The 27,360-nt window shown below is 30.7% G+C and overlaps 1 protein-coding gene across 3 annotated transcripts in view; it reads right to left on the bottom strand.

Moving 5' to 3' along the window:
- LOC125071404 (fibroblast growth factor receptor homolog 1-like) overlaps nt 1-25,480 on the bottom strand; it is a 70,203-nt gene extending 44,723 nt beyond the window's left edge. For all 3 annotated transcript variants that reach the window (XM_047681634.1, XM_047681633.1, XM_047681632.1), the window contains exon 1: nt 25,265-25,480. The gene's annotated coding sequence lies outside the window, so the exon portion shown is untranslated. The remainder of the gene's footprint in view (nt 1-25,264) is intronic.
- Nucleotides 25,481-27,360: the final 1,880 nt, after the last annotated feature.

The following is a 27,360-nucleotide window of genomic DNA, read 5'->3' as shown; positions in this document are numbered from 1 at the left end:
GAATTTTCATGTGCTTAATTTGTATTTATAATTCATCTCGTGCTCGGCGGTGAAGGAAAACATCGTGAGGAAACCTGCATGTCTGTGTCATGTGTCTAATTTCAACGAAATTCTGCCACATGTGTATTCCACCAACCCGCATTGGAACAGCGTGGTGGAATATGCTCCAAACCTTCTCCTCAAAGGGAGAGGAGGCCTTTAGCCCAGCAGTGGGAAATTAACAGGCTGCTAATGATCAATAACTGTTGCGTAGTTCTAAAATAGTTGAGCTATTAGCAAATAATATGGAATAATTCTTCGATTGGAATAGGCTATATATAAGATACCTATCGTAGAAGAAACTTTTGTAATCATATAGTCTTCTTTTAAATCAATCAAACTTCTCATTTATAGAGACTTCAATGTAAGAAATCTTAGAGTTATGACGTTTTTCATTTTAACAGATAAATAATAAAATTTGGGATCGTGAGATTTTAATTAAACATGTTTAATGTAACCGGGACCAGTAACTACCAATTAATTTAATTATATTAACTCCGTATCTCTTATATTAGTTATAAATATATCAACATTTCTGTCAAGAAATATCTGTTGGATATTTTCTAAACGTTTTCACATAAAAATTAAAAGTCAAGCGCAGCTTTAAGTATGGAATGTTTTCAATGATTTATTTTAATAACGTTCATTTTTTAAATGTTAAAGTTTTTTTTAGCATTAGCATTAGCAGCTTGTAAATTTTCTCACTGCTGGAATAAAGGCCTCCTCTCCTTTGAGGAGAAGGTTTGGAGCATATTCCACCACGCTGCTCCAATGCGGGTTGGCGGAATACACGTGTAGCAGAATTTCGTTGAAATTAGACACATGCAGGTTTCCTCACGATGTTTTCCTTCACCGCCGAGCACGAGATGAATTATAAACACAAATTAAGCACATGAAATTTCAGTGGTGCCTGCCTGGGTTTGAACACGAAATCATCGGTTAAAATGCACGCGTTCTAACCACTGGGCCATCTCGACTCTCGATTTTATGTTGTATTATTTATAAAATGTCAAATCTCTTTCTGAAATTATTTACTTGAATTCTACGTCGCTTTTTCTGTGTGACGTACGTCAAAACAGTGGCAGATTTATCAAGGTCATGTGTACTTTCTTACTTAAGCGATTTTGGCTCAGTCTATTCTGAAAATAATAAAGTCATGTTATACAAAAATGACTGAATATTTAATTATTATTATTAGTTATAAACAAATATTTTTTATATACGTTAAAAATTAAACAATATAAGGAATTGTAATTCAGATGAATTTGTCTGTTAACTCTATCAATTACTCAATGTGTGAATTAAAAAGAAAAAGCGGGTGAGACTTTGCTTCAAGCATGGCAGCGCTTCCTTGGTCTTCACACACGGAAAGAATATCAAGCGAAGGAGCGTTACGTGACTGTAGGATACAGAAGAGCCGCCTTAACCCACACATCAGCAAGGCTAAATACAACGCCGTACACAATACACACACGCACGCACACACAAACAAAGAAATGTCACAATGAGATTTCCATATACTTGATAAAATAGTGAATAAAATCACATCTCGTCTCTTTGTTCATATTCTATACGAGAAACATATTTTAACCAAATACAATGTAGATTCGTGGGTCGTAATCAAACGCCTCGGGTTCAAATCCAAGCACTACTAAGTTTATTACATCGTGGTCGTGATGGAGTTGTGAGAAAAATTACGTATTTGACAAATGTTGTCGTTATCAAAAGAATATATGACGTAGTGCTAAGAACACGTATTTCTTGACCGATGATTACGGGTTCAAGCACCTCTGAATTCTAAATCTCGGGCTCGTGAGGTAAAAATCGTGAGGAAATCTGCACGTGCCGGATGAAAATCTGAACAAAGCGAATACGATTTTTCTGTTTAATTTATTGCGATAAAATATGCTATATGATACGTATATATAATTAGTATAATTAATAAAACCAATTTAACATAATACTTTCCGATCTATCACGATCTGCGGTGAGAGAATTGAATTATTCGAATTTCTATTTAATAAGTATCGTATCGTATACGATTCACACACAAGTCTAATACTATAATACTACTATACACATATATATAGTAGTCTAATTTTATGTATGTACGTGCGATCGGTCAAATCTTGAACGCAATATGCTATTTCTGTATATTGTATACAGCGTGCTCCATTTACACTTTCCACTTTAATAGAAAAGCTACATAATAATACATTTAAATAATACTATTTTTATGACAATGAGTTATTATCTTAATTTGAATTTATATTTACGATTTTATGTAATATTATTATTTATATAATTTATGAGTAACGTAGCTCCATTTTCAATAATAAATTTCTTATTTCAAGACGCTAGTAAAAATTAATACGATAGTAAACTGAAATGAACGCCGCGATAAATAGAATTGAAATTATTCTATTAAATGTTTACTGACGATACATGAATATTTCAATAAACAAACGATATTAAATTGTTAACTACGTCAGATAAAATATAGTGAATAATTATTATCATTCTCATTAGCAAGTTGGCGAGCGAGTAACTGGCACAATGTAAACGCGTATCAAGAAACGGCTGCTGTTTTCAATCTATCCGTGGTTTCTGCAAAATCGTATTCCAAATAATGCTCGCGCGAGTTATGGCGCGCTGAGAAAACGTCGATGACTCCATCCAACGGGAAAACTAAAGGAAATTACGAGAAATTCGTATCGATTCGCGCTAAAACGAACAATTCGTTTGATTTGTTCAAATGAACTAACACAACACATCCTTTGGAACCGGAACGACCAAAAAATTGCGCATCGGATGTAATTTCATATCTTCACCGCTTTTGTTGTTTGTGGTTTCCTTTGACCTTCCGCTGATAGAGTTTTATATCCTTCCTAAATATTCGCGTGTTAACATCATCCACTTGAAAAATTTTCGAGTTTAGTCGTCGTTGATCGCGGAGAAGTCGATGAAAACTAACAAAACATTAATAAAATCTGAACTTCGTCGATTACGATCTTATATACTTGTAACAGATAATTAAACTCCCTTATCCCTGTTAATACAATAAAATGAGTACAATACAAAATAATGCGTATTAACAATAATTATTGTACCCTCACGTATAACAGAGTTCCCACATACAACGTCAAAATCATTAGTAATTATTCGATTCAGGTCCTATACAAAAAATATTACAACGTATTTGAAAAAAAAAACTTCCGTTTTACGTTAAATTAATTCCCAATCTCAAGGACAAATACCAATAGCACATTCTGCGTTAATATAACACACGATTATAGCTCTTAATTGAAGCTAAATAAAAAATATAATAGCCTCATATAATTTATCACGTGGGCTACTGTATCGTTCTCCCCTGAGCAATAAAACTGACTATTGTGTCCAAGCGATGTGTAAATCGACTGTAAGTATCCGAGATTCACTAGTGCTGCGTGGATAATGATTATTTATTATCGATAAATTCTTTAAATTACTACCAATATAATATGCTGTGAAAATAGATTTGAGAAATCGCCAGATTTACGCTATTAATCCGATGTATATTTGTATTGTTATTTATACATTTAAATACGTGATTATAGATGTTTTATGTACGATTACGTAGCGGGCAAAGTATTCTTCAGAATGTATGGATATTACCTTTAGGTCTTTTTTGTACTTGAAGAACAATATTTTCTAAATAATGTATTAAATATAGGTATAAAGGCGGTTAAAATTCTGCGTTTATTTTAAACCAGTTGTTAACCAATATGATACACTGTAAGTATACGTTGTTATTAGTTATTGAATTTTACAATTTATTTCACTTATCATTCCAAATATAAATTTCAAATCTATTATTGTGTTTTGTAATATAGAAACATTGCCAATAATATGAAAAAAATAATGATAGCATGATGAAATTTCTGTATTCATTTCTTTTCGTATTAGTTTATATTAAGCTTACGTCATGTGATATTTCTATCACTGACGACATTTATTCGAAAAATTTCTTGAAACCTAATAAATGTGTCATTTATCGATGTTTGTCCCATCACTAGACTGACCAGGACGATCGTTATTCAATTGGCCACGCTACGACCCATAACGGTCGCTACGAAGTGTTACGTGATACGAATGATGTTAATTTTAACTACGATGGCGAAAAGTTACAAAAATAGTAACTATACTTGGGAATGAAATGAACGAATGATTAATAAATTCATCGAATGATAATGATTATTATTGCGATAAAAATTTAGTTGCCTTCAAGCTTAGCTAAATATTTCAAACTAAAATCTAAAAAAGTTTATATTATTGAAGTTTAAAAAATCACTACTTTCAAAGATATACACAGATAACAAAATGGTATAATAATTATTATTAATGATCTTTTGGTGAACTACTAATTAGACATACATTGCTATTACTATCCAAGACATCACCATTCGATGAAAATACTCACTCAGACTTATCCGTTTTTGAAACTATTCAGTTAAACCTTAAACCATATGAGACATTTTATAATATTCTATATCCATGATACAAAGTCGAAAAGGACCAAATCCGTCAAGCATCGCTGAATTTATGTGCAAACGATGAACGCAAACCGTCGCCTCAGAAAGAACAAGAATTATATGAAAAGGCAGTTTAATCCAGCACCAAGACATTTATATTCTGTTACCTTATTTTTTTGGAATATGTTTAATAGAACGTTTGAACGACTTTTAAATTTGATTCAACTTCGATTACTGTTTACGTTTTCGTCATAATATTCTCCAGGCACAGTGCCAGGGTCAATTTATTATTTTAATCCAGATCTGACAAGCGACTAGTTCTTACACGGAACGTCTGCCACCTGACCTCCGCAATTGATATGGGCGAACGAGAAACAGATTAATGATATAGCTTTGAATATTTGAACATCGCTTTTGATTTGGCTGAACACTTTTTGAAGTTTGCATTTCCTATACCGATTAAGGTTTGATACATGTCGAAGGATGATGACCAAATCTGACGGAGGTGTTTACTTTGTAGCCGCTTATATAATAGTGTGGATCACGCTTTTATTTATGTGTAAATATACTATCAATATTCCAAACAACATGCCATTTGTATAATCTACGAAATATTTGAACTGAGTCGGAGATGTTTTTAAACGAAAACGACTCTTTGAAGTTTTAATTTCAGACGTGCTTAATTAAACTAAATGTTTGTAATAGTGCCCATCCCTGTGACTGTAGGTAAGTTACATATTTTAAGTGAGCGTATATACTTATGCGTAAACGCATATTAGCTCATTATCTATGGAGACTTAAAAGTCATCCGTGCAGGACTTTTTCTGGAACACAAGTGTGTACACAAACAAGTGTACCATATATTTCTTATCTTCCAAAATTCGTTGGGATGTAAAATACGAGCGGTTAAACTGGAGAGGTGTAGTTTCAATGGATTTAAGTGCACCTTAAAGACAGAAGTAAACAACTAACTTCCAGACTTCGCTTCGACCTTTAATTTCTTAACGGATAATACCAGTAACTTTATTGGGACGATATGGGAATTGTACTCAGGACCTCGGGATCTGCGGCATTATAAGCCAGCCACTGGACAAACGAGTCAGGGCTATAAAGGTATGTTTTATATTATACAGCCAGATTGACTTTTATAAACAGACCCTGTCTTCCTATTTTTTAAATGCAGATTTACAAACGCATGCCATTGCTACAGATCACAAATCATTCGTCAGTTCATTAGGCAAATTAATGCGATCTAAATTATACCTTATGTCAAAGTAATTACAGATTAAATCTGTTTATTTAAGCCGTAACCCTGTCAGCGCTACGATAAACTAACCGTAATTTGTTTACGAGTGAAATATTTGTTCTACGGTTTTGGACTTTTGGATATCTTACTGACACTAAGTTATATTTTTCGAGATTTTAGTATGAATTTTTTATTTATATGTAGTTGTTTTCAATTGAATCGTTCGAAGTATAAACAAGTTCTCACTTTTAAATAATTCCGAGAAACATTAAATATATTAAACAGGGAAAAACATATTTTTTGATTTGCTAAAAAATAAATGACTCGATATAAATAACTTCCAATTTGTATAAATAAAATGTACTTGGGCACGATTGGTGTAAAATTTTAAAAGGGTGCTAAAGTCTGTGTAAAACGTGTCGTCAAAAGATTTCAAAATTTTCAAATTTTATGTTAAAATTATTGCTCGAAGGAAGTCTGTTAATCAATATTATTAACTTCATTCAAAATTTTATCTTTTATTTAATTCAATTTTAATTAAATTACATCTTAAATTAACTCAAAATAAATTTCCACCGTGCATATGTTTGTCAGTCAAATGAAGGGTAACCCACGCGAACGAAATCTACGAAACGAGACTTCGTAAATACAACACGTAATAAAATCTAGACTAAGGTCAGAGCTGGGCATGGTCAAGAGCTGCGAATAGAGAACATTGAATTTACTCAAAGATTACGTCAATCTTACTAATCAGAATGTTAAAACTAACAGAATAACTGAGCCACGTGATAAACGATCTTAAATTTATAGTAATAGCGAGTGAGTTCGTCTGAAACGTAATTTCCATCGCAATTGAAATACTCTAGTTAAGAAGATAAATGTTCAAATAAATATTTTAATGTTATAAAAAATCGAGCGGAACGCAGCGCTAAATGTTCGCTTCAATTAGATGACGCGGTATTATTTCTGGCCGATAAAGCTCGGTACACACTATGCAGCTAAGGGGCACACACCATCCACCTCAAATCAAATTCAAAAAAATATAATCATATAATCGTTAAAAAAACTATATGAAAAATTGTGGTGTTGTATTAAAATTGTATGTTGATCTAATTACATTATTCTAGAGGTTAAAGGCTTTATCGATGAATAGTCAAATAACTTTATATGTTTTTACATTTCATCCTGTTTTATCCACTTGGCATAGGGTTGATTGTTGTGTACACCTGATGTCAAACAATAACTCCCAATTACATTATCATTCGATGCGTTACCACGATAAGAATTTAGGATATATCTGTTTCAAATCAGAATTTAGGATATGTATGTTTTCAAGGAATAATCTTAGACGCGTAGATGGCGGCGCAATGACCATAAGAAATTGTTAAAACACAACATTTAAAGCGCGTAGACATAAGACGTAGGCCATAAAATTCAAAATCTTTAAGTACGTAAATGTCAAAATTTCCTCGAGATTATCTATAGTTATCTAATATGATACATACATATATGTAGGTATATACTGACTTGACTGTATCTTTATATGTTTTTAAATATTATATGTATGTATTATAGATATGCTTTTTATCGTTTGTCTGGTAATTGTATTTATTACTCATACGTTTCACCGCTGGGCTTTTATAAAACTGTAATTCCGAGGAAACCGTTCGGATCCAAATAATATCGTCATCTTTATATTTAGAAAGAAAATTGCTTCGAACAAGAAAATCACTTTGTTTATATAAACTACACGGTCTTACCAAACGTTTCAGAATTATAACAAAATTTTTTAGAGAAATAACACTTCAAATCTAAAAAGCTACTAAATTTATAGATATAAAACCAGAAGATAAAGCGCGTTTCGAGAAATGGAAAGGTAAATATAATATAATGTAAGTAAATATGTAATCTTTATATATAAGTAGAAGTCCTTTGCCTCACGCAGTGTCACCCTCTTAAAATTGAATATGAAGGGACACGCGTGAATTTCAGGTACATGTTATACAAACGATAACAATAATAAATATTAAGACTTAAATTTGCACGTGACAAAGTAAGATTGATTAACTTTATTTTAATTTTTCCAACGTCATATATATATATTTATATATATCGTCAAAAAGCTTCATCAAAATTATAACACCTCGCCTTATTGCCTCCACTGGTGACATGAGGGTTGGTTCATTTTAGCCCAGAGGATCGGAATTGCGATTCAACGGGTAAATGCTGCTAGCATTCTTGCCACCATTCCACATGGTCAATACAGTAACTATTTTTAATTCTCTTATCACTCAATGTTATTAATTCTTATGTTAAGCTAATCTTAATCTAATCTAAAATACTTCATATCTAATACAAGTTAAAGTCATAGCGCATATTAATAATTAAACCACAAATATATTACATCAAAGTTAACATATACAAGTGAAGCGCAAGCACATTCCACTTCTAACAAAGTTCATACTTATCAGAGCTCACTTAAAAGAAACATAAATTAAAAAAAAAAAAAAAACGAATCCATCGGTTATACAAAAATAAACATCCAACGGATATCCCCAAAGAAGTTTGGTTTTATTGCTAGACATCAGAGGGATTCAGTCGGAAAGAATATTTTACTACCCCACGAACACTACTTTCGTTTACCTATGTTTATACGTTTCAAGATAAAATACATCAATCAGTTCTTTAAAATGCAGCTTCGATACTTTCTTATACTACGAAACATGATTTAGGTTACAACACATATAAATCTATATTTTATTTGAGTAAGTAACCCAATTATCGGCAATTAATAGATAACAATATATCGAACAGTGCAAAAAAACGTCACATACTTTATCATTCGTTCACCCTCTGAGCAATTTTAAGCAAAGTGACAACATTTATTCTTTGTATATTTCTCCTTCAATCCGTCCGTCCGTTAATCCGTGTTGTATCAAAACAAATATATCATTGTCATTAAAATAATTTCAATAATATTTATTCGTTATCAAATTAAAGCGATTCGTTAATATGCTTGATTATAAAAACAATTATAAGTTATGACTCAATTTTAAGACTTTGTTATTTATTTAGTAATATTTTTATTGTTTCGGACAATGTCACTATTTACTATGTGGATTCAAATGTATTCACACTGACTATATTATTTTGAAATCAACCTCCTTTAGTTTTTTAAAAAAAAAAATAATGATTTTAGATTGAGTTTCAAATCTTCTCCTTAACAGGATAACCCGACTTTGCAAAGTAGTGAAACAATTACGGTCTGTTTCTATTAAAAACATTTGCGCAATTAAAAAAAGATCTTAAGTGATCTCATTGCAAGTGGAACTTAAAAATCATACAAGTCCTTGCAGCTTATTAAAAATAATCGCAAAAGCTGTTATGATGTATACAGTACTAGAATTCACATGCAGCTTCGTCCATGTGTAAAAAGGGCCTGGTTTCTTTCGTAGGTTTTTATTATAAAAAAATAACCAATGTCCTTTGTTAAGATTCAAGTTTGCTTCATACCAAATTTCATCAAATTCAGAAAGCGTGATAGACAGAGTTATATTCGCATTTATAATATCAGGCTAGATAATATATTTTAAAAAGTAGATCACCTGAAGATCAAATATCCGGTAATTTAAAATAGGTTAGGTTAATAGGATTGTCTAAACAATAGGGGCGATGTGGGCCATCATCACAGCCTGGATTAGTTAACAAGAGAACACTTGAAGTTGTTACGTGTTTATTTTTAAACGAAACATTGACTGATTACGGTTTTTACAATCTTGTTTGAGAGTTCATAAATTTGTAGTTGATCTCTCCATTTTTCCTCAAGATTTCTCTTTACAATACAATACAAATATACCAACCGCAAAAATGTAGTTTTATTGCTAAACAGCAATCTGTTATAGAATTATGGTACCACCCACTTATTAGATATTGAACCGAAAGCCAGTAATACGTGGGAATCTTGTGTCCCGAATCGAAGGTTGAGTGAGTCTGTGTAACTACAGGCACAAGGGACAACGTCTTAGTTCTCAAGATTGATGGCGCATTGACGATGTAAGGAATGGTTAATATTTCTTAGAGCGCCAATGTCTAAGAAGTCTTTCGTCCACACTAATAATGAGATGTTATTCTTATGTCTAACTGAATAAACTATTATACGTATATGTTTTATAAATCAAAACTTATACTAGCTTATAACTTATAAAAGCAGGCCGTTTCGAAGAAGGTTTTAGTTTATAATGTATAAAATAAATACTTGCACTACACAGTTTCAGCCACTCATTGTAAACTATTGAAGTAACAAGAGTAATTTTTATGTACATACTTATAAATAAATAAAAAGTTTGAGGAAATATGACTCTAAAAACATTACGACTATTAAATATGCAAGTTCTTTTTAAAAGGACATTAAAATTCGTCCTTCAAATTTAACAAAAAACTAACATATTAGTAATTCGACCCTCGTCTCTCAAATACAGAATACTTTACGCGTATCGACAAATTTTTTACCAAACAAAGCGGTTCTTAGAAGAGCGTCCTTATTCTGGATTCATCTCGCATATATCGGAGACGCGTCGTAACGCATGATAATAAATGGTGATACTATCTCCTTGCACAATGGAGGGTGCGATGTTCACACCTCATTGTAAGCAATTTATAAGATGACACCGATAACACCTTTTTTTTTAAATGGTCGACAGGAAACTGGGAAAGTTAGCAAAATACGACAAGGTTTATAACTAGGAATCACTGTTTATTAGTTTATTCCTTCTTATTCTTAAAAAAACTACAAAGGGCCTACAATTACTTAAGTGATAATTAAACAATATTAAATAAAAATATATTAGATAAAAAAACAAAATTTGAATATCGAACGCTTTCGAAACGTAAACGTCAGCGTATAAACACGAAGACCACCATTAGCATTCTTTTCGATCGTTACAAATTCTTATTCAGCGTCGTGACAGAATTCTTTCGTGTTAATCGAACGGTTTACAGAATAGCGCTCCGAATTCACAAGTAGTGATCATTTATCGAGTGAAAGTTATCACTATTCGTACAATTGTATCATCTGTGGGGTCGAAATGTATTTGTATTCATAGATAATAGCTTATTCTTGAAATTTACGTGATCCGCTTTGAATAATGTGGGTTTACAATGGTGTGGGCAACGTTATAAGGCTTATTATGTTTGCAGATTTTGGAATAACAAAATAAATCTTTATTCAAAGAAATTCTTACGAGCAACTTTGAATTATTTACAACATGTTTATATTTTTATTTTTGTATCAAACAAATCCATCGAATATATTTTAGAAAATCGTCTTTTGAAAAGATCTGTAATATTGCTTGATTAATTGTTCAAGGACACAGGCTTGATTTACTCATCCTTAAAATCGTTAAAAAACATTAATTTGAAACAACTTTAATTATTAAATTGGCTATAATGTAAGAAAAAGAACAAATGTTCTTGTCTATAAGGCTTTGTCTGGGTAGGTGGAATGAACAGGGGCTATGTTTAAGGATGAAATGCCTTTAAAGAAAAGATTCATAATTAAATTGTATATAACAGAGCCTTAATTAAATAATACAATTAATAATGCAACAATGAACCGTATTAACGGGTACGTTAACGGCGTATGCGCATAAGGTATAAATAAAATTAATATTTCTTTCACGCGAGCTGTTGTCACATCCTAGAGCTAAAATAAGTAATGACAATATAACAGACATAATGTTAATTTAATCTTTTCTAAAATACCAACTTATATTGGCCAGTACATAATTGAGAATGTTAAAGAATTAATAAAACTTCTTAATAAAACCTCTTTTTTTATTTCATATTGTAATTCATGTAAGGCGTTTTTTTTTCTTTATTTTAATATTGAGTGTATTTAGCGCAATACTCTTGCGTGTAAATGCGATATTAGCTGGGTTGTCTTGGATGTTCTTTTATGGGCGTTTTCTATGGAGGCGGCGTATAACTTCAGTTACATTTCTCTCTTAAATTTTAAATAATCTATATAATAAGATAAGATAGACGTGTATTAATAACAAATGCGTTATTCAGTAACACATACTTGTATATCACAAAAAAGCCTTAAGATTTTTTTATAGCGCCTACAATAAGCTGTTAAATTTTAATATTCATTCATTTAAAGACAAACAAACTTGTTCGATAAAGTTTTTAAAATTAAATTTAATAATTCTTTTTTTTTTGTTTCATTGACTATAAGTAAGGGATCAAACATGTAAGACTTGTGACATCAATTTTGGAGATGGGTGTCTCTTCAGACTTCTAACAAATTTATATGTAAAAATATTTTTTATGTTTACAACCCTATAAAAGTATTACTCCCAGTTATAATATTTCCATATAAAACAACCTTTATATTTACATAGAATCCATATAGAACATAAAATTATAACACCATGGACCTACAAAAGCCAATATTCAGTATTTCTTGAGTCAATGACTTAACAGAACCGGAAGCTTCGATAATATACCACTGGCCATCACGAATAAAGATGATCGACTGCTGCTAGACGTCTTTCCGTCTCACTCGCTAACGTCTCCACTGTCGTAAGCGAGAAAAGGACAGCGCATTACTAGTAAAATGCATCGCACGTACAAGGAAGCAGGGACAATTTCTGATGGACGTGGAGAAATATTAATCGGGATGTGCTCAACAGTAAATAGGTAAAATTTGAATATTCTATTACGTATACGTTCGCCATTATCATATCCGAGTGTACTTGACGCGTATCAGTTATGTGGACTTCTTTCTCTATGTACTGTATTAAATATTATATGGAAGCCACGGTGTTCACGGTGCTTATTATTCATAGTAGAAGTTATATACATAATATACAAGCTTCTTATTGAACTAAAAATATGAGTAGAGATTTAATAAAAAAAAAAAAAAAAATTCAATTAAATATAATTATTTGTTTTTAGTGTTAAATTTAGAAATACAGTATCCATAACAATCACTCTAATTAACGTAACGTAAATGAACTGAGAACCATCCAAGTTAGGATGTTTTATCCCTTAAGCCTGTATAACACTGGTTCAATAAAACATGAAACCGGAAAACAGCAATAAAAAATATTGCCATTTAGCGTTAGAATAATTGATACGTACCAAGACGAGCACAAAGTCGTACCACCGAGAAATTAAGTAATACTCATTATTACAAATTCACAAAACTAAACAAAAAAAAAATACGGAACCCAGTTTTTGTTATTAATGCGATTGGCATCTGACCTTTATACTTCACAATTTCAATATACAATAATCTAAGTTCACGTTTAAAAAAAAAACAGACACGTGCCGACAATATTTATAATCAATTGCATCCACGTGCATTTTACATAATACATGTAAATAAATCACTCACAGCATACAATAGCATCTTTACATGCACATAATCGTAAACAAGCCATCGTGTACAATACATTACCCGTTTGTAATTTACAATCCCATTATGTATGTCGTTTACGCGTTCAATGTACTCAAAAATGATTTTTAAACACGGTATTTTATCGCAAAATGCATTGTACTTAATTCATTGATCGTTTGCAACATTCCACAGTTTCTTTATTTGCCATATGTATTTTCAAAATACCACAAAGTGCATATTATCGTCGACTGTAAAAACATAAGTTAAAATTTAAATGTTTTAAATTCATTGCTCGTCTACAATAAAAAAAGAAATACTTTTTTCAATTGGACGTTCATTGTACTGTAAAATAATCTTTATATATTAAAGTAACGTTGGACAATGGACGCATTCGGTCAATAAATGATAAAAGCGAATTGATAATCAATGAGTTATTTGCTTGCAAATTGGATGAGAATGACCGTTGACGATTGATATAACATTTGAGCTTGGTTTTGAATTACAATGCATTTTGTATGACGGATTTATGAAGGAAATTCATTTTAGAAATATATAAATATTTCATATATATGATGTTTGTGTGTGTATTTAAACGAACATATTAATTTTTGAAAAGAACTATGTTTTATAAATGTTTGTGTATTTTATAAATGTATTTTTTTTTTTTGGGAGTTTACTGAGATCTCGAATTTTTTGTACTATCTGTATATAAATAATACATATTATTTTCCTAGTTAAGTTAGTATACTTGATAAGCCGAGTTGGCCCAGTGGTTAGAACGCATGCATCTCGACCGATGCTTGTGAGCTTAAACACAGGCAAGCACCACTGAATTTTAATGTGCTTAATTTTTATTCATATTTCCTCTCATGCTTGAATTTCAATGAAATTCTCGCACATGTGAATCTACCAAACCGCATTGGGCCCACTTTCCACAGGGAGAGGACTTAGCCCAGCAGTGGGATATACAAGTTGTAACTGTAATATTAGTCACAACAAGAGACAAATTACAAATGTAAACAAAAAATAGTGAATAATCTCTGAAATAAAAAATAAGTTAGAAAAGACTATAATAAATCGTTCTAATTAAAAATAAATTATGTTTTATTTTACTGATTAATAAAATAAAGTCACTTAATGAATGGAGGTAAGTTCGCACGACTAAAAGAAATTATATCCAAATCTCTTTGTAAGACAATACAGGCCTGTCGACGGCATTAATTGAGATTTATTGCGTCTCATGCGTAAATCGGAACGTTAACGACACTTTATCGTATACAAGAGCATTCAAATACAAACTCTAACTCGAAAGCATAAGACACAATTTCCATTGAAATAATTGGGCAAAGCTAGCGTTCCCGTCCCACGCAATAACCAGCCTTATTATAAAAGATCAAGATATATAATTCCATGGTGTATTTCGTCTGTGTCGTTCGGTTCTTCGTAATATTTATCGTCGTTGGACAATCGAAGATAATGCTCCACTCATGTGATTTGAAGCAATCACTGACCGTTTTTGTTTTATTGAATTACCGTGTGTTTGTTTTGATTTGGTACGGGTATCGTTTGTTTTGAATTAATATCAATTCTAGTGACCTTATTTTGTATATTAATTAATTCAAATATTATATAAGTCATCCTTACTATGATCTTGTTGAAAGTAAGCGTCATTGACGGATTTATACATTTACATTATTACATTACATTTTATCTCGTTATTAGGGTTCCGTAGCCAAATGGTAAAACGGTACCCTATTACTAAGACTCCGCTCTCCCTCCGCCTGTTGTCGGTCTGAACCGTCATAGTTAGACAGTTGAAATATCCACAATAAAAATATATGATGTATTTCTGTTGCCGTTTGAACAATAAATACTAAAAAAAAATAATCAAATAAATATTTAACGTGTAATAATTAATTTATAGGACTCCCTCCTACCTACCTCCCTACAACCGACATTATTTATTTGGTCGTTTTTATAGGTAATGGTACGGAAACTTTCGTGCGCGAGTCCGACTCGCACTATGCATAAAAAAATAGTCTTGGTCTGAAGTGTTCAAATTAACTATAAGTATATTTGTTCACTATAATATAACCTAAACAAATAAATTGACAAAAATAATAATAAAATATGATGTCATATAACAATTAAACAATTTGAAATAGGATACGTTACATTAGTTATGTCAAAGTGCGTTAAAAACATTTAAAACACGCGTCGTACCACTTTGTCGGAAATCCTCTTCGGCTCTCTTGTTCAAAACACAAAAGCCTTTAAATTATCTGTGGTCGTCATTAGAAGTCATGTCGGTAATGGGTAACCGAAATTAGTCTGTGGTCATCCTATTTGACGACCATGGAATGCTTTCTAAAGAGGAAATAGAAATTACGTGTGTATTATTATTATAGATGAACGATATTGATGCTTTTAGAGCACATTACTTTGGTAAAATATTTTAATGGAATAACAATGAATTCCATCCATTTAGAATCAAGTAATTATGGTACATATAAAGTTATAGATTTCAAAACTGTTTTGAATTAAATAGATTGTATACGAATCGTAGACGAATTATAGCAACTAGTAGGTGTCCCGCGAAACTTCGCGAAGTTTTTTTTTAAAACCTATGACAGGTTTTGTTTTGATTTCATTTCATTGTAAACTGCAAGTCACTCGTCTAAATTTGGCGCCAATGTGATGATACCTCTATTAAATAAAATTTCTTATATCAAATAGGATACATTAGTTCAGTTAGAATTGGAGTTTGTCGAAAACAATTTACTTTAATTTTGTTTACGTTTTTCTTGAACATTAATAGCGTTGCTCTCCAACCGGCCAGTAATTTTATTCAAAATAATTTATTTATTAATTAGTAACAATTTAGGAAAACGATTCGAGCTCTTCAAAATGAGACCATAATTGATTTTTTTTATATCTATCGCCCCATAATCACTGGGACAAAAATCGGCTTAGACTAATCATGTTATAACAATGATCAATATTGCAGATTTGTGGTTTTTTATATCTAAAACGCCGAAGAGTCTCAATGCTCTGTCATTTTGATTTTGATGATGGCTGTGTTCCTGTGCCTTGTAACGCATGTACCTCTCGTCTATCTGCGTGTCGAATTATCGTTCCTTTGGACTATGAGAGAATAGGTAAGTAGTATTGTGTTGGTGCACTTTGAACACCACTATCTCTTGCGCAGATCAGTCTCCTTTATGTATGGTCGACCGAAACCAGCCAGGATAACATCTTCATTAAAAACGACTAAAAAATGTAAAAAAGGTTGCATATGTTTGAAGTTATACTTCTCTTGGCGCGTTTTGAAAAAATGATCAGAGTGATCTTTTATGATGCTGATATGGTGACGTCGACGCGCTGAATTTCCTCGCTAAGCTGCGAATTAATATCAAGTCGCTCGAAATAGATAACTTCACACTTTATCTTATTAAATTTTTGAGTGAGTACTAATAGTATTTGTAAAAAAATTACGTCTATCATAATGATTATCATTATTTAATTATTATTATTAATTTGCATGCAATTAAAAACCCTTTTTAATTACTCAAACAGAAGCAATAGAACTGTACATAAATACACGCGCCTTTTTTTACATGTAATTTATTTTTCACATACAGTCAAAAGAGTTTTGACTACTTTCAAATTTATTTTAAATGCATTTGCTAGTAGCACATTTATAATCACTAAATAAAAACAGCTGTTATTATTGCAGGCTGTGTTTGTGTCTAAAACAGTCGTAAGGATACACTAACGTCAATCAAATACTATGACACAAACAAAGATAATATCCTATCGTGTAGAGGAAGCGATGATATATTGGCGGATATCGTTGAACTATCTTGACCTTAAACATTGATCTTTAACAAAGCCGATAGACCAATATGTACATGGCAATTTGATCCTTATTTCTACAGGTAGAAGAACCAGACAGGCTTAACAGGATTACATAAAAGTAACCCTAAGTAAGGAAATATAGTAGTTGCAGTGTCTTATCAATATATTCATAATAGTGTTATAAAAATGATTGAACAAATTCGAAACTCACCACCGAACACGATTGTGAAATATCATAATCTTCATAAAGTGATATGTAACATTAACTATATGAATCAATAGTCCGTATCACGTAAATCAGTTTTCAAAATTTCACGTGTGAGTTACGAATTCTTTTTCTCTACGAAAATGAAGGTGGTTTCAATAAATATCTTCAAAAACGAACTGCTAATTTAATCTAAAATGAAATAAACTTATATATTATATAATTAGACAAGCTGTAGTTGAATGTAATTAAATATATCCTCACATATATTATAGGATATACGCAGACCAGATTACTAACTTAGTTTAGGTTAGCACTGAACCGTAAACCGATACTCAACTAAAGCCCATATTTAATTAACTAAAGCTGACTTATTTCGGTCGGTTGGCTAAAGCCGGTCGGAGTCTGAGGCCTCGTTCACATTATCGATCCGACACAACGTGCTAACAAATCAATAAATAGACATGGTTACTTCAATATAACTATTCACATCAGTGACATCCGATAAATCTATTAAATTATATTTACCAGACAATCCACGATTTAACTGACGCATTAGATATTTTTAGTATTAGGTTTGTACCAAGAACTATCGATAATATTGTATGATTAATAGCAGGAGTCATCGTCCGACAGAACAGCAACGACAAAACCACTGGTGTGATAGTGTGAACCAGCTCTAAGGCAAAGCTGAATATTGACAATTTAATAGCCAGCGTGCCTGAAAGAGCACGTCGAGGAACTTACCGGTATCGACATTAAGGACTATTAGTAATAACAACTATTAGAGATGTTATCTATTTGGCAACTTAAACGATCTGAATCGTTTAAACAGTCATTAAATCAGACTGTAACAACAAAAAAACAAATTCAATAAAGGGACGGTTTTTAAATTTTTGTTGAATCTTTTTTAAAATTTGATTTTTTTTTAAATATAATAATACTTTCGTTTTAATTTGTCGTTAAATAAAAACTTTTGGTCGAGTAAAAATTTGGAATCGTTGGATTCGTAAGTTATCGTAAATGTAGTTTGTTGAAAAACAAAATTATTACATGATAATTAACTTAAAAATACTAAATGTTATCTGTTCTCGATAAAAAATCAAATATAAATGAGAATCTTTTGTGTTTGAACGATAAAATCTGTATTCCGAACCAATCATGTTGACACCAAAATTTTTCTATAGACATTCTTCAATTGAAATTTAACTAGATTTTATCAAAACCAAGACATTCAAGATAATTATTATGATTCTTATTTGAAAACAACTCGTACCTGTATATTCCTATCCTATTATGTCATATATATAATGTGCAACTTTGCATACAAATGTCAGAATAAAATTGTATATACCAATAACCGTATCCATCACTAATAGAAACCAACCATATTACATTTAAAGGAATTTTATCCTTCTGTTCAAAGCATAGATATCAAAATCGCATAACAACATTTACTAATTTGACAATATTTGACAGATACATAGGTACTACATGTTATTGTACAGATAAAAAAGAATCCGAAACGTGTCCGACAGATAAATAATAAGGAAGAATCACTCGTATCGGATGACGTTTGAATACAAGTATGGAGTTTAAAATAATCATAATTTCTAATTTATTATGCAATACATGTACCATACGTATACAGAATATAATATATAGTATATATTACACATACGAAATAGACAAGTCCACAATGATATGATTGCATTAATATTCAAGGAAACTCATTGAACTTGTATTGGGGATAAGTATTTATCACGATTAAAACGTGGGAATGAGAAATGTTATATGATTAAATCGTCTTTTTGCATATTTAATAACAATAATTATTATATTTGAAATTGCCGCCATGACGGTTGATCTGTGATTTGGTATGCAAGGGTGTGCGTGAGTGCAGCTGTATTTTCTATCTCCTTTCTCTAGCCGATGGGATGGCAATTTGACTCGAGAATGATGAAAATCAGCTTTACGTGTTTTCGAGGCGCAGAAGTGTTCCATTTTTGAATTTATAACTCAACGTATTTATATTGATCCGACCTGAGACTTACCACCAGGATCTAGATCCAGGACCTTTATACGGATAACTACCTACTCATCCAACAAGTCGTTTTTATTTGTAACTATTCAGCATAAAAATGTCACACATGACAGAAGTAAAACTTCGCGGCAGAAAGATTTCAATTTGAAAGATTACATATAAAAAAGCAGAAATTAAAGCCGGACAAGAAATTTTATTTTTATTGAACTTACCGAAGTATCACTTCTAAAAAATACCTACAGCATGGAAGCACATTAATTTTTAAATACATGACATCTAACATCATGATACGTAATTTTACTCGGAAACGTCCTCCCTCTATATATTAAAGTTACATTATAAAATATGTTTGTTTATGAATCAGTTACTTTATTTAATATTCTCAAAAGAATACGTAAAAAGTCAATGTTAATGAGATGAGGTTATTTATTTCAGTGAAAAAAATCAAGGCGAAATAATAACAACGGGATTTTACACTAAAGATATTCAAATATTATAATAAAAATCTAAGCGAGAAACATATATATAAAATTAAAAAACGTAAATCGTTAAAATACAAAATATTTTCGAATGGGTTCGATTTTCAAAATAATATGACTTCATGATATGTTTCAAAAAATTATTTCTATTCTCAATGTCCACTGTACAAGCGCCGTTCAAAAGAATGAATTTATGTCTTGTTCATTCTGCCATTAATCATCGTAAATGAAGATGTATCGCAAATACAGAAGCCCAAAGAAAAGAGATCTACAAAGACTTAGATCTACTTCTATACAAACAGAACAATAACAACAGGATGAAAAAAAAATTAATAGCAGTTAAGAAATGGCAGATTAAATCGTAACATTATACCTACCGTCGCCTTCCCGCACATATTCTAGTCAGCCACAAGAAAATAAATTAAATTGTTCTACAATAAATCACCGCATACATTCCAGAATTCTTAGAGTTTCTCTACGATTTTCTCACAAGTACATACATACTTATAAATAAATCATTAATTCCTTAGAACAAAAATAGTTCCCGCGAAAATAACGCCTTCAATGTTCGCTCGAAAAGTCACTTACATGCCGTCAACATTAATTGGGTAGCTGTATTTATAATCAGTGTATCTTAATTTAAATGGCATAAGTTTCAATTTAATTAAATATTCGACTGAGCAACGGAAACACATAAGTTGGTCATTCAGTACTAGCAAAGGGCGATGGAACGTCCTGGCCGCATAGAATACCATTTCGAAAATAGAATGTCGGTGACAATGAAGTTAATTTAAATTATTCTTTTTTTAGCTGTCATCGTTTATACTTTATTTTAATTAAAAATCCTTATATATAGACTTTCTTTTATTTTATTTGGAAGTAATTAACAAAAAGCAAATACAATTAATTTATATAAATAAATTACTAAATGAGTTACATTTTAAAATTTTGTTAATTTGCTAATTATAAAAGATAACAGAAATAAAGATTTAAAAAATATTTTGATAACCAAATGTAGTTTTTTTAATGGCGGCAATTATTATGTATGTTAACATACACAGATACATAAACCATTTGCAAGCTAGTTTAATGTTTTGTACCGAGAAATTGTTCCTCGGAAAAGCTTTCAACGTTTATTTGTTTTATGAATATAAAATGTCTGAACGTTGTTCTTTAGAATCATCGCCTTTGCATAATCGTAATAAGACAAACTTAAAAAAAAAAAAAAAATATGGAATGACATTTAGGAATGGTTTTATTTTATTCAAATGAATGAATTATTATTTCCAAAGAATCAAATTAGAATCGCCTAATATTCAAAACACGAAACATGTCTGGGTAGCGATACGCTTTGAAATCTTCAACGATTGTGAACGACTATTAGCGGTTTGGCACATTTATTATAACTTTTACTATCGTACGTCAAGTAAACTAAAATGTATGAATCAAAAACCTAAATTCTATTTTCAAATTTTATGTTCGACTTTATAGTCTAGTTTTTTGTTTTTATTTCAATGTATGCTTTTATGACATTTTTATGTTGAAATTTTAACATCGTACTAAGTTTAACAATTCGTAACTGTTAATGCTTAAAGGTCATACGTAAAATCGTAAGTTTCGATTATATAAGAAAAATAATATTTTAATTAAACATACAGAAATAGTACCATCAGTTTTTGAAGGCCGAAACATAATATATGTATGTTATTGATTGAATTCACAAATAATATTTTGATTAATATATTCGATCGGATTAATAAAGTTATTAGGACCTGTAAGTTTTAAGACTGTACGACGCGATACCTTTGCGCTTCCAAATTGAATGTTAATAAAAAAAATTAATCTTTGCTTTTATTATTCTTATATTTATACATTAAATTTTTTACACAATTTATAAGTATTTTATGTAGAGAGAATGGAATTATTTATTCTTTAAATGATGAATTGATTAATAAAACAACAATTACTGTCTATGTAAGGCGATCCATGGCCAGAGTCGAGGACCCTTATCATACTCGTACATCCCGCCTTAACATATAACACATTGCTCAAATAAGAACAAAAAGTAAAATGGAATCATCGAAAATGAAGTACTTTCCATTGATATAATAAATGAATATTAAAAATAAAAAAAGATATTCCTTTTCATTAATTTAAACAAAATAAAAAAAAAAGTTATCTGTCATACATTTTACATTTAAAGTCCGCCTTTAAATTATAACGTCTATCCATCCCATTATTTTTATTTTAATCGCCTCAATATTTTCAATCGTTTTTTTTCCTGATAAAACTAATCCAATTAGGATTGTTACTTTTGAAATTGTCATTTACGTTAATTTTGTAACATCACGTTCAAAATAACGTCGTAGATCTGGTCTAAGGTTTTTTTATTAAACCGAATGCATAAGAAATGAGTGGAGTTTCTTCAATTATAACCATTTGATTTTTTTGTAGTGTACTATAGATTTTTTGTATCCTTTGTAAATAGTCGTAGAGCGTCTGGCATCGTTTAACAATTAGTATCTATGTAAGGCGAGTCAAGGCTAGAGGCTGGGCCGAACCGAACCCTTAGCATGCATCCAGCGTTCAAACGAGTAACACGTGGGTAACAATGTGTTTTTGTTGCTAATGGAACTGTGACATCAGTAGAGTTACTATTGTTACTAAAAATATTTTACACTATTGTTTTAAAACTGCATTTGTTTTTTAATATAAGAACAAATTTTGGAAAATAATATTATGATTGATTAATTTCAGCTATACTAGCAAAACTAAGGTTTAATTTATGTACTTGCGTTACCAACGCAATCAAATAAAAAAAAATGTGCATAGAATATACAGTGTTTTAATATCTTCAGTATTAGGCACTTGCATCAAATTATGTGTATGATTAGATTAATATGAAGTAGACAAGCTATCTCAATATAAATTATAAAAAATAGCCAAGAGACTCCATAGTTTATTATGTTCTATATTCGTATCTAACGTGTGCCAAACACGTGGTTAGTCCCTTAGCGAAAAAAATAGCTTCTCTATTGTTCCCAACCGTCTTAATCAACGTTAGCCAATTACAGTTTTTAATATTAGGTCATTTTATTAAAGGAAATTAAACGACAAAAAACTATGATAAGTTCTTATTGATAACGAATAAGTTACAGGTTTTCTTAAGAAAAACAGCCTTAAATTTTTTCTACAATCGAAGGAAATTCAACCGATTTAATTGAATTTTAGACAAAACAGATAAATACTAATAATTGTATACAATAAATAAGAGTTAAAACAAACAATTAATCTATGAAAATAATATTTCTTAGTTATTATTTACAAAAATTCAAACCATACAAAAATAAGAATATATATTTAATTTTTTTCTTATCTACTCAATTTATTAAAACTTGAGATAAGTTTTTGATATCATAAAAATTGCTGCAACAAAAACATATTAGACAAAAATAATAAAAAAATACATTACGCTACACAAGTATTCCAACCGATCAATTTATTTTCTGATACATTGATTTCCTCACGACTTTCCCCTCCCAAGCTTAGCACTTGAGCAAACATAGCTTACGATATTTCTTCAAATAAAATCGATAAATATTCAATGTGATACAAACTATTCGTCCATCACTAAATTATGTATTTAGGTTAAAACATACAAAGTCGGTTTATTGTCGTATTTACGCGGAACTACAAAAATGTTTCGCTTTTTCATTCGAGCGGAGATATTTCTGTATGTATTCTGTATTCCTTTGATCATTGCTAATGACCGACGCAGTTGATAAAGTAGTTATGATGATTTATACAAACTCTTATACTGTTACGATGCTATAAAATTGATATTGTAAAGGCACTACTGTAGCAAGGCTAAGAAAATGTCCCGAGTGGACGTTATGACGAATCTGACCTTAAGTTGATAATCTTACTGTTAACAACCTAATTGATAAAAACTCGAATGGAATTTAGTAAATAGTCCTTTAGACTAAGATCATGCAAAAGACAATGCAAAAGACGCAATGTGTCTGAGCAAATGTGTGTAAATAAACTTAATATATTTAATTATTATTTTGATTGTAATTTATTAAAATATATATCGCTATTTACTTATACATTTTAGATATTATTATTTTTATTCAATATGAAATATTTTCCTTTTACTAGAATAAAAAAAAAAAAAACAAACCTCTCTGTTTTAATAATGCTTGCAAGTTTTTTCATTTTAGCGTATTGGGCGTGTAAATTGTATTCACTTTTATTATTTGGTAATTATATCTTCGTTTACCTTTTGCTGCAATGACTGTAACGTTTATTATAATATAGGTTAGATTTAAAGAGACTTCTATTTCCCAAAAATGAACTTAATTCACCTAATATTATGAAACAAATTTAATTAAAAACTTAGGTAAGTATTTATACACTGGTAGTACTAAATCGGATCTGTAGTATGGGGTGTTTTGATTGTAACCTAAATATAATAATATAGTTTTTAATTTTAACAATCAAAACTTATTTCACTACGCTGTCGAGGTGGAGACAATTTTTACCACCAAACATGCGATGAATTACTAACAGCGTGGAATAAACTCCAATCATACTTCATCAAAGAAGCCTTAGCCAGTGGGTCATTTATAGGCAAGCAATTTTTTTATCGCATCAAATATATCTTATATGTAATATCTTATAGGCTCCTAATAGGCTCTCGGGCATCTTGTCTCTTAGTCCAGCTTCGGAATACCTAAAGATAAGCCCGCATATCCCGCAGTAATCTTTGATTAGATTAATAATTATAATAGTTTAACTAATACAATTAACTGTAGTATAAAAATAAAGCTATTTTAACTTGCCTGAATCTGATCCGCTATAATTTTTTTTTATTAAATAGACTATAATAACGTATAGCTTCAAACAAAAATGAAAGTAAACTTCAATCATCTAAATTAAATTGAAGATAAAATTACCAACGGTTCGGAATGTAGATTTCAGCGAAAGTAAACAGCAAAAAATCGAAATAATTACGTAAACAAATTAAATTAAATGTATACAATACATCGTATATTGAAATCAACAAATGCCAGTGCGTAACTGGCATTCGTTGATTTCTTTTCAGCTACATGTTCTTGTACTGTGCAATAAGCCTTATCTATATTTTTTTAAATATATTTTAAAAATATGCAAAGGTAAATCTTACACTACAATATTTTAATATTAAATGTTATAGACGTTTAACAAATGTCATCTTATCTTCTATAGAAAACTTTTACCTACAAAACGAGCAAAAAAAATATGCACATGTTCCTAGTCATCCCTCTGATTCAATTTTACACATGTGTTTCGAATTCCTCAACCACCAGCGAACCGTTAACAATTACTACGAATATTTCTAGGTAATTCTGAATCATATTTAATATGAAACTAATTATGTTTTCAAACACAGACGTTCTATATTTAATTATATCTTAAAATAACACAAATCGACTTACCAGCTTCTGGGAATGAACACAGTTCCCGCGCACACAGAACTTAACAAATTGTCACTGAGTAATCGTCACAGAAACTGAGGTCACAATATTATATAAACACAACACTATAATGTTACTCGAAACGATTCAGTTCAGGCTAAAACTATATCGAGTTAAATTTTCAGGAAATCTCGTTGAAGGTCATACGTCCGCGCGACTCGAAAGTAGAGCTAAAACTGAAGACAATCGGAGCTTTCAGCGTAGCGATGCGCGCGCGCTCCGTTCGTGACAACGCTGAGTGTACGCTATCTCTTTCTTCGCTACCGCAAGCTCGCGTTTTGTTTTATTTCCTTCTCATTCTAACCTAATGTCTTTGCGTGAAAATTAAGAAAACGCAGCCGACATTCGTATTACGTAATTCGTGTGATTTATTTTGTCTTCTGATTAATACTTTTTATGTTAACGAGTTATATTTTAATGTGAATATATATTAATTGTAACAGGGAAATATATTTTACGTTGAAAGTATTACTAGTTGTTACGGTCGTAGACAAAAGGGTAGGTACAATTAACAATCGCTGATAAAAAAATCTTTTTATATTTATTGTTAGGTAACCATTTTTTATGTATAATAATTAAGTATAAAATATTGAAAAAAAAAATTATAAATACGACCTTATTCGTTTTTAATAATTAAAAAAAAAAACTAAAATTTAATTTAAATATGACTTACTATATATTGGTATATTGGTAACAGACAATCATTTACTTTTGGTGTCTTTGTTCATACCTATGTTTCGACTTACCATGTTTTAACCACCACATAAGTGTAGTTTTTTTTCTTCCAATTTAAATAGAACGACTCACAAAATACTAACGAATAGGTTAAATAAAATCGATTTAATATGTTCAAAAATATTGAGTAATATTATAGTGAGGTTATTGAGAAAAAATTGTAAATATATTTGGGACAAATCAGCTAGTTTTCTACCATTACTTTTTTATATCATGGCAAAGGTCAAAAGACAACGTACCTAATTTGTAAATGTTAATATTTAATTAAATATATTAATGAACCGAATACTACAAGTAGAGTGCGGTTTTTTAACAAGAGATTTCGGGTTTGATTCCTTACTTAGTGTAGTCACGTGCTTATTTTTGTTTATATTCATCTCATGCTCGGCGATGAAGAAAAATATCGTTAGGACACCTGCATATGTCGTGTATAATCACATGATTGCCCACCGACCGGCACTAATAGTGACCTCCTTGACAAAGACAGAAACGTTGATCTTTTATTTTAATCCTCATTATAAATAATTATATTAAATTTAACGCTTCCATCGCTTCAGAATGAAGATTTCATCGTGAACCAGCAAGAAACTCAGTAGTTACAATGTTCCAACATTTGAAATACAAAATTATGATAATCAAATACAATGAAATTATACGTGTTCCCGTTTAAAGGGTGAGTGAGCCAGTGTAACTACAGGCGCAGGGGAAATAACATCCTAGTTCCCAAGGTTGATGGCGCATTCACGATATAAGGAATGGATAATATTTCTTCATAAAAAAATATTTGTCTCATAAAAAAAAAAACATGCCTAGAAGTCAAAAAGTCATTTATGTAATCTTGTGTTGCGTATATACATACCTTATTTATTAATGTTCTTTTAAGAAACCACTTTATATATTTATCGGGAAAGTTAAAAATATCTACGAGTGTTTTTTAAGAAACCACTTTATATATTAATCGGCAAAGGTAAAAATATCTACGAGAGTTTTATTACAGTCATTCATTGTAATATCGATATAATTTTACAAACGATATTACGAGAATTAAGAAATAATAACTAGGAAATGAATTTCCTTCACGCTGTTCTGAGAAAATAAATTTTACGTCTATTTCATACTCCATCTCCCCGTAGTCGTTCATACTTCCTGATTCATCGGAAACTATGAGTTTGAATAATATATTGTTCGCAATCAATAAAATATATACAGTTATAGCTTAGACCGATGAGTTAGTTTAGTTTGCAGTTATGACTGTTATCAGTAAGTGCGGTCGCGAGTTTGACTATAAAAAGATTCGATATTCGAGTTTCATTCTAATGTTC

Source organism: Vanessa atalanta, chromosome 19 (genome assembly GCF_905147765.1).
Source record: "Vanessa atalanta chromosome 19, ilVanAtal1.2, whole genome shotgun sequence".
NCBI classification, from domain to species: Eukaryota; Metazoa; Arthropoda; class Insecta; order Lepidoptera; family Nymphalidae; genus Vanessa; species Vanessa atalanta.
This window is presented reverse-complemented; position numbering and strand designations above follow the sequence as displayed.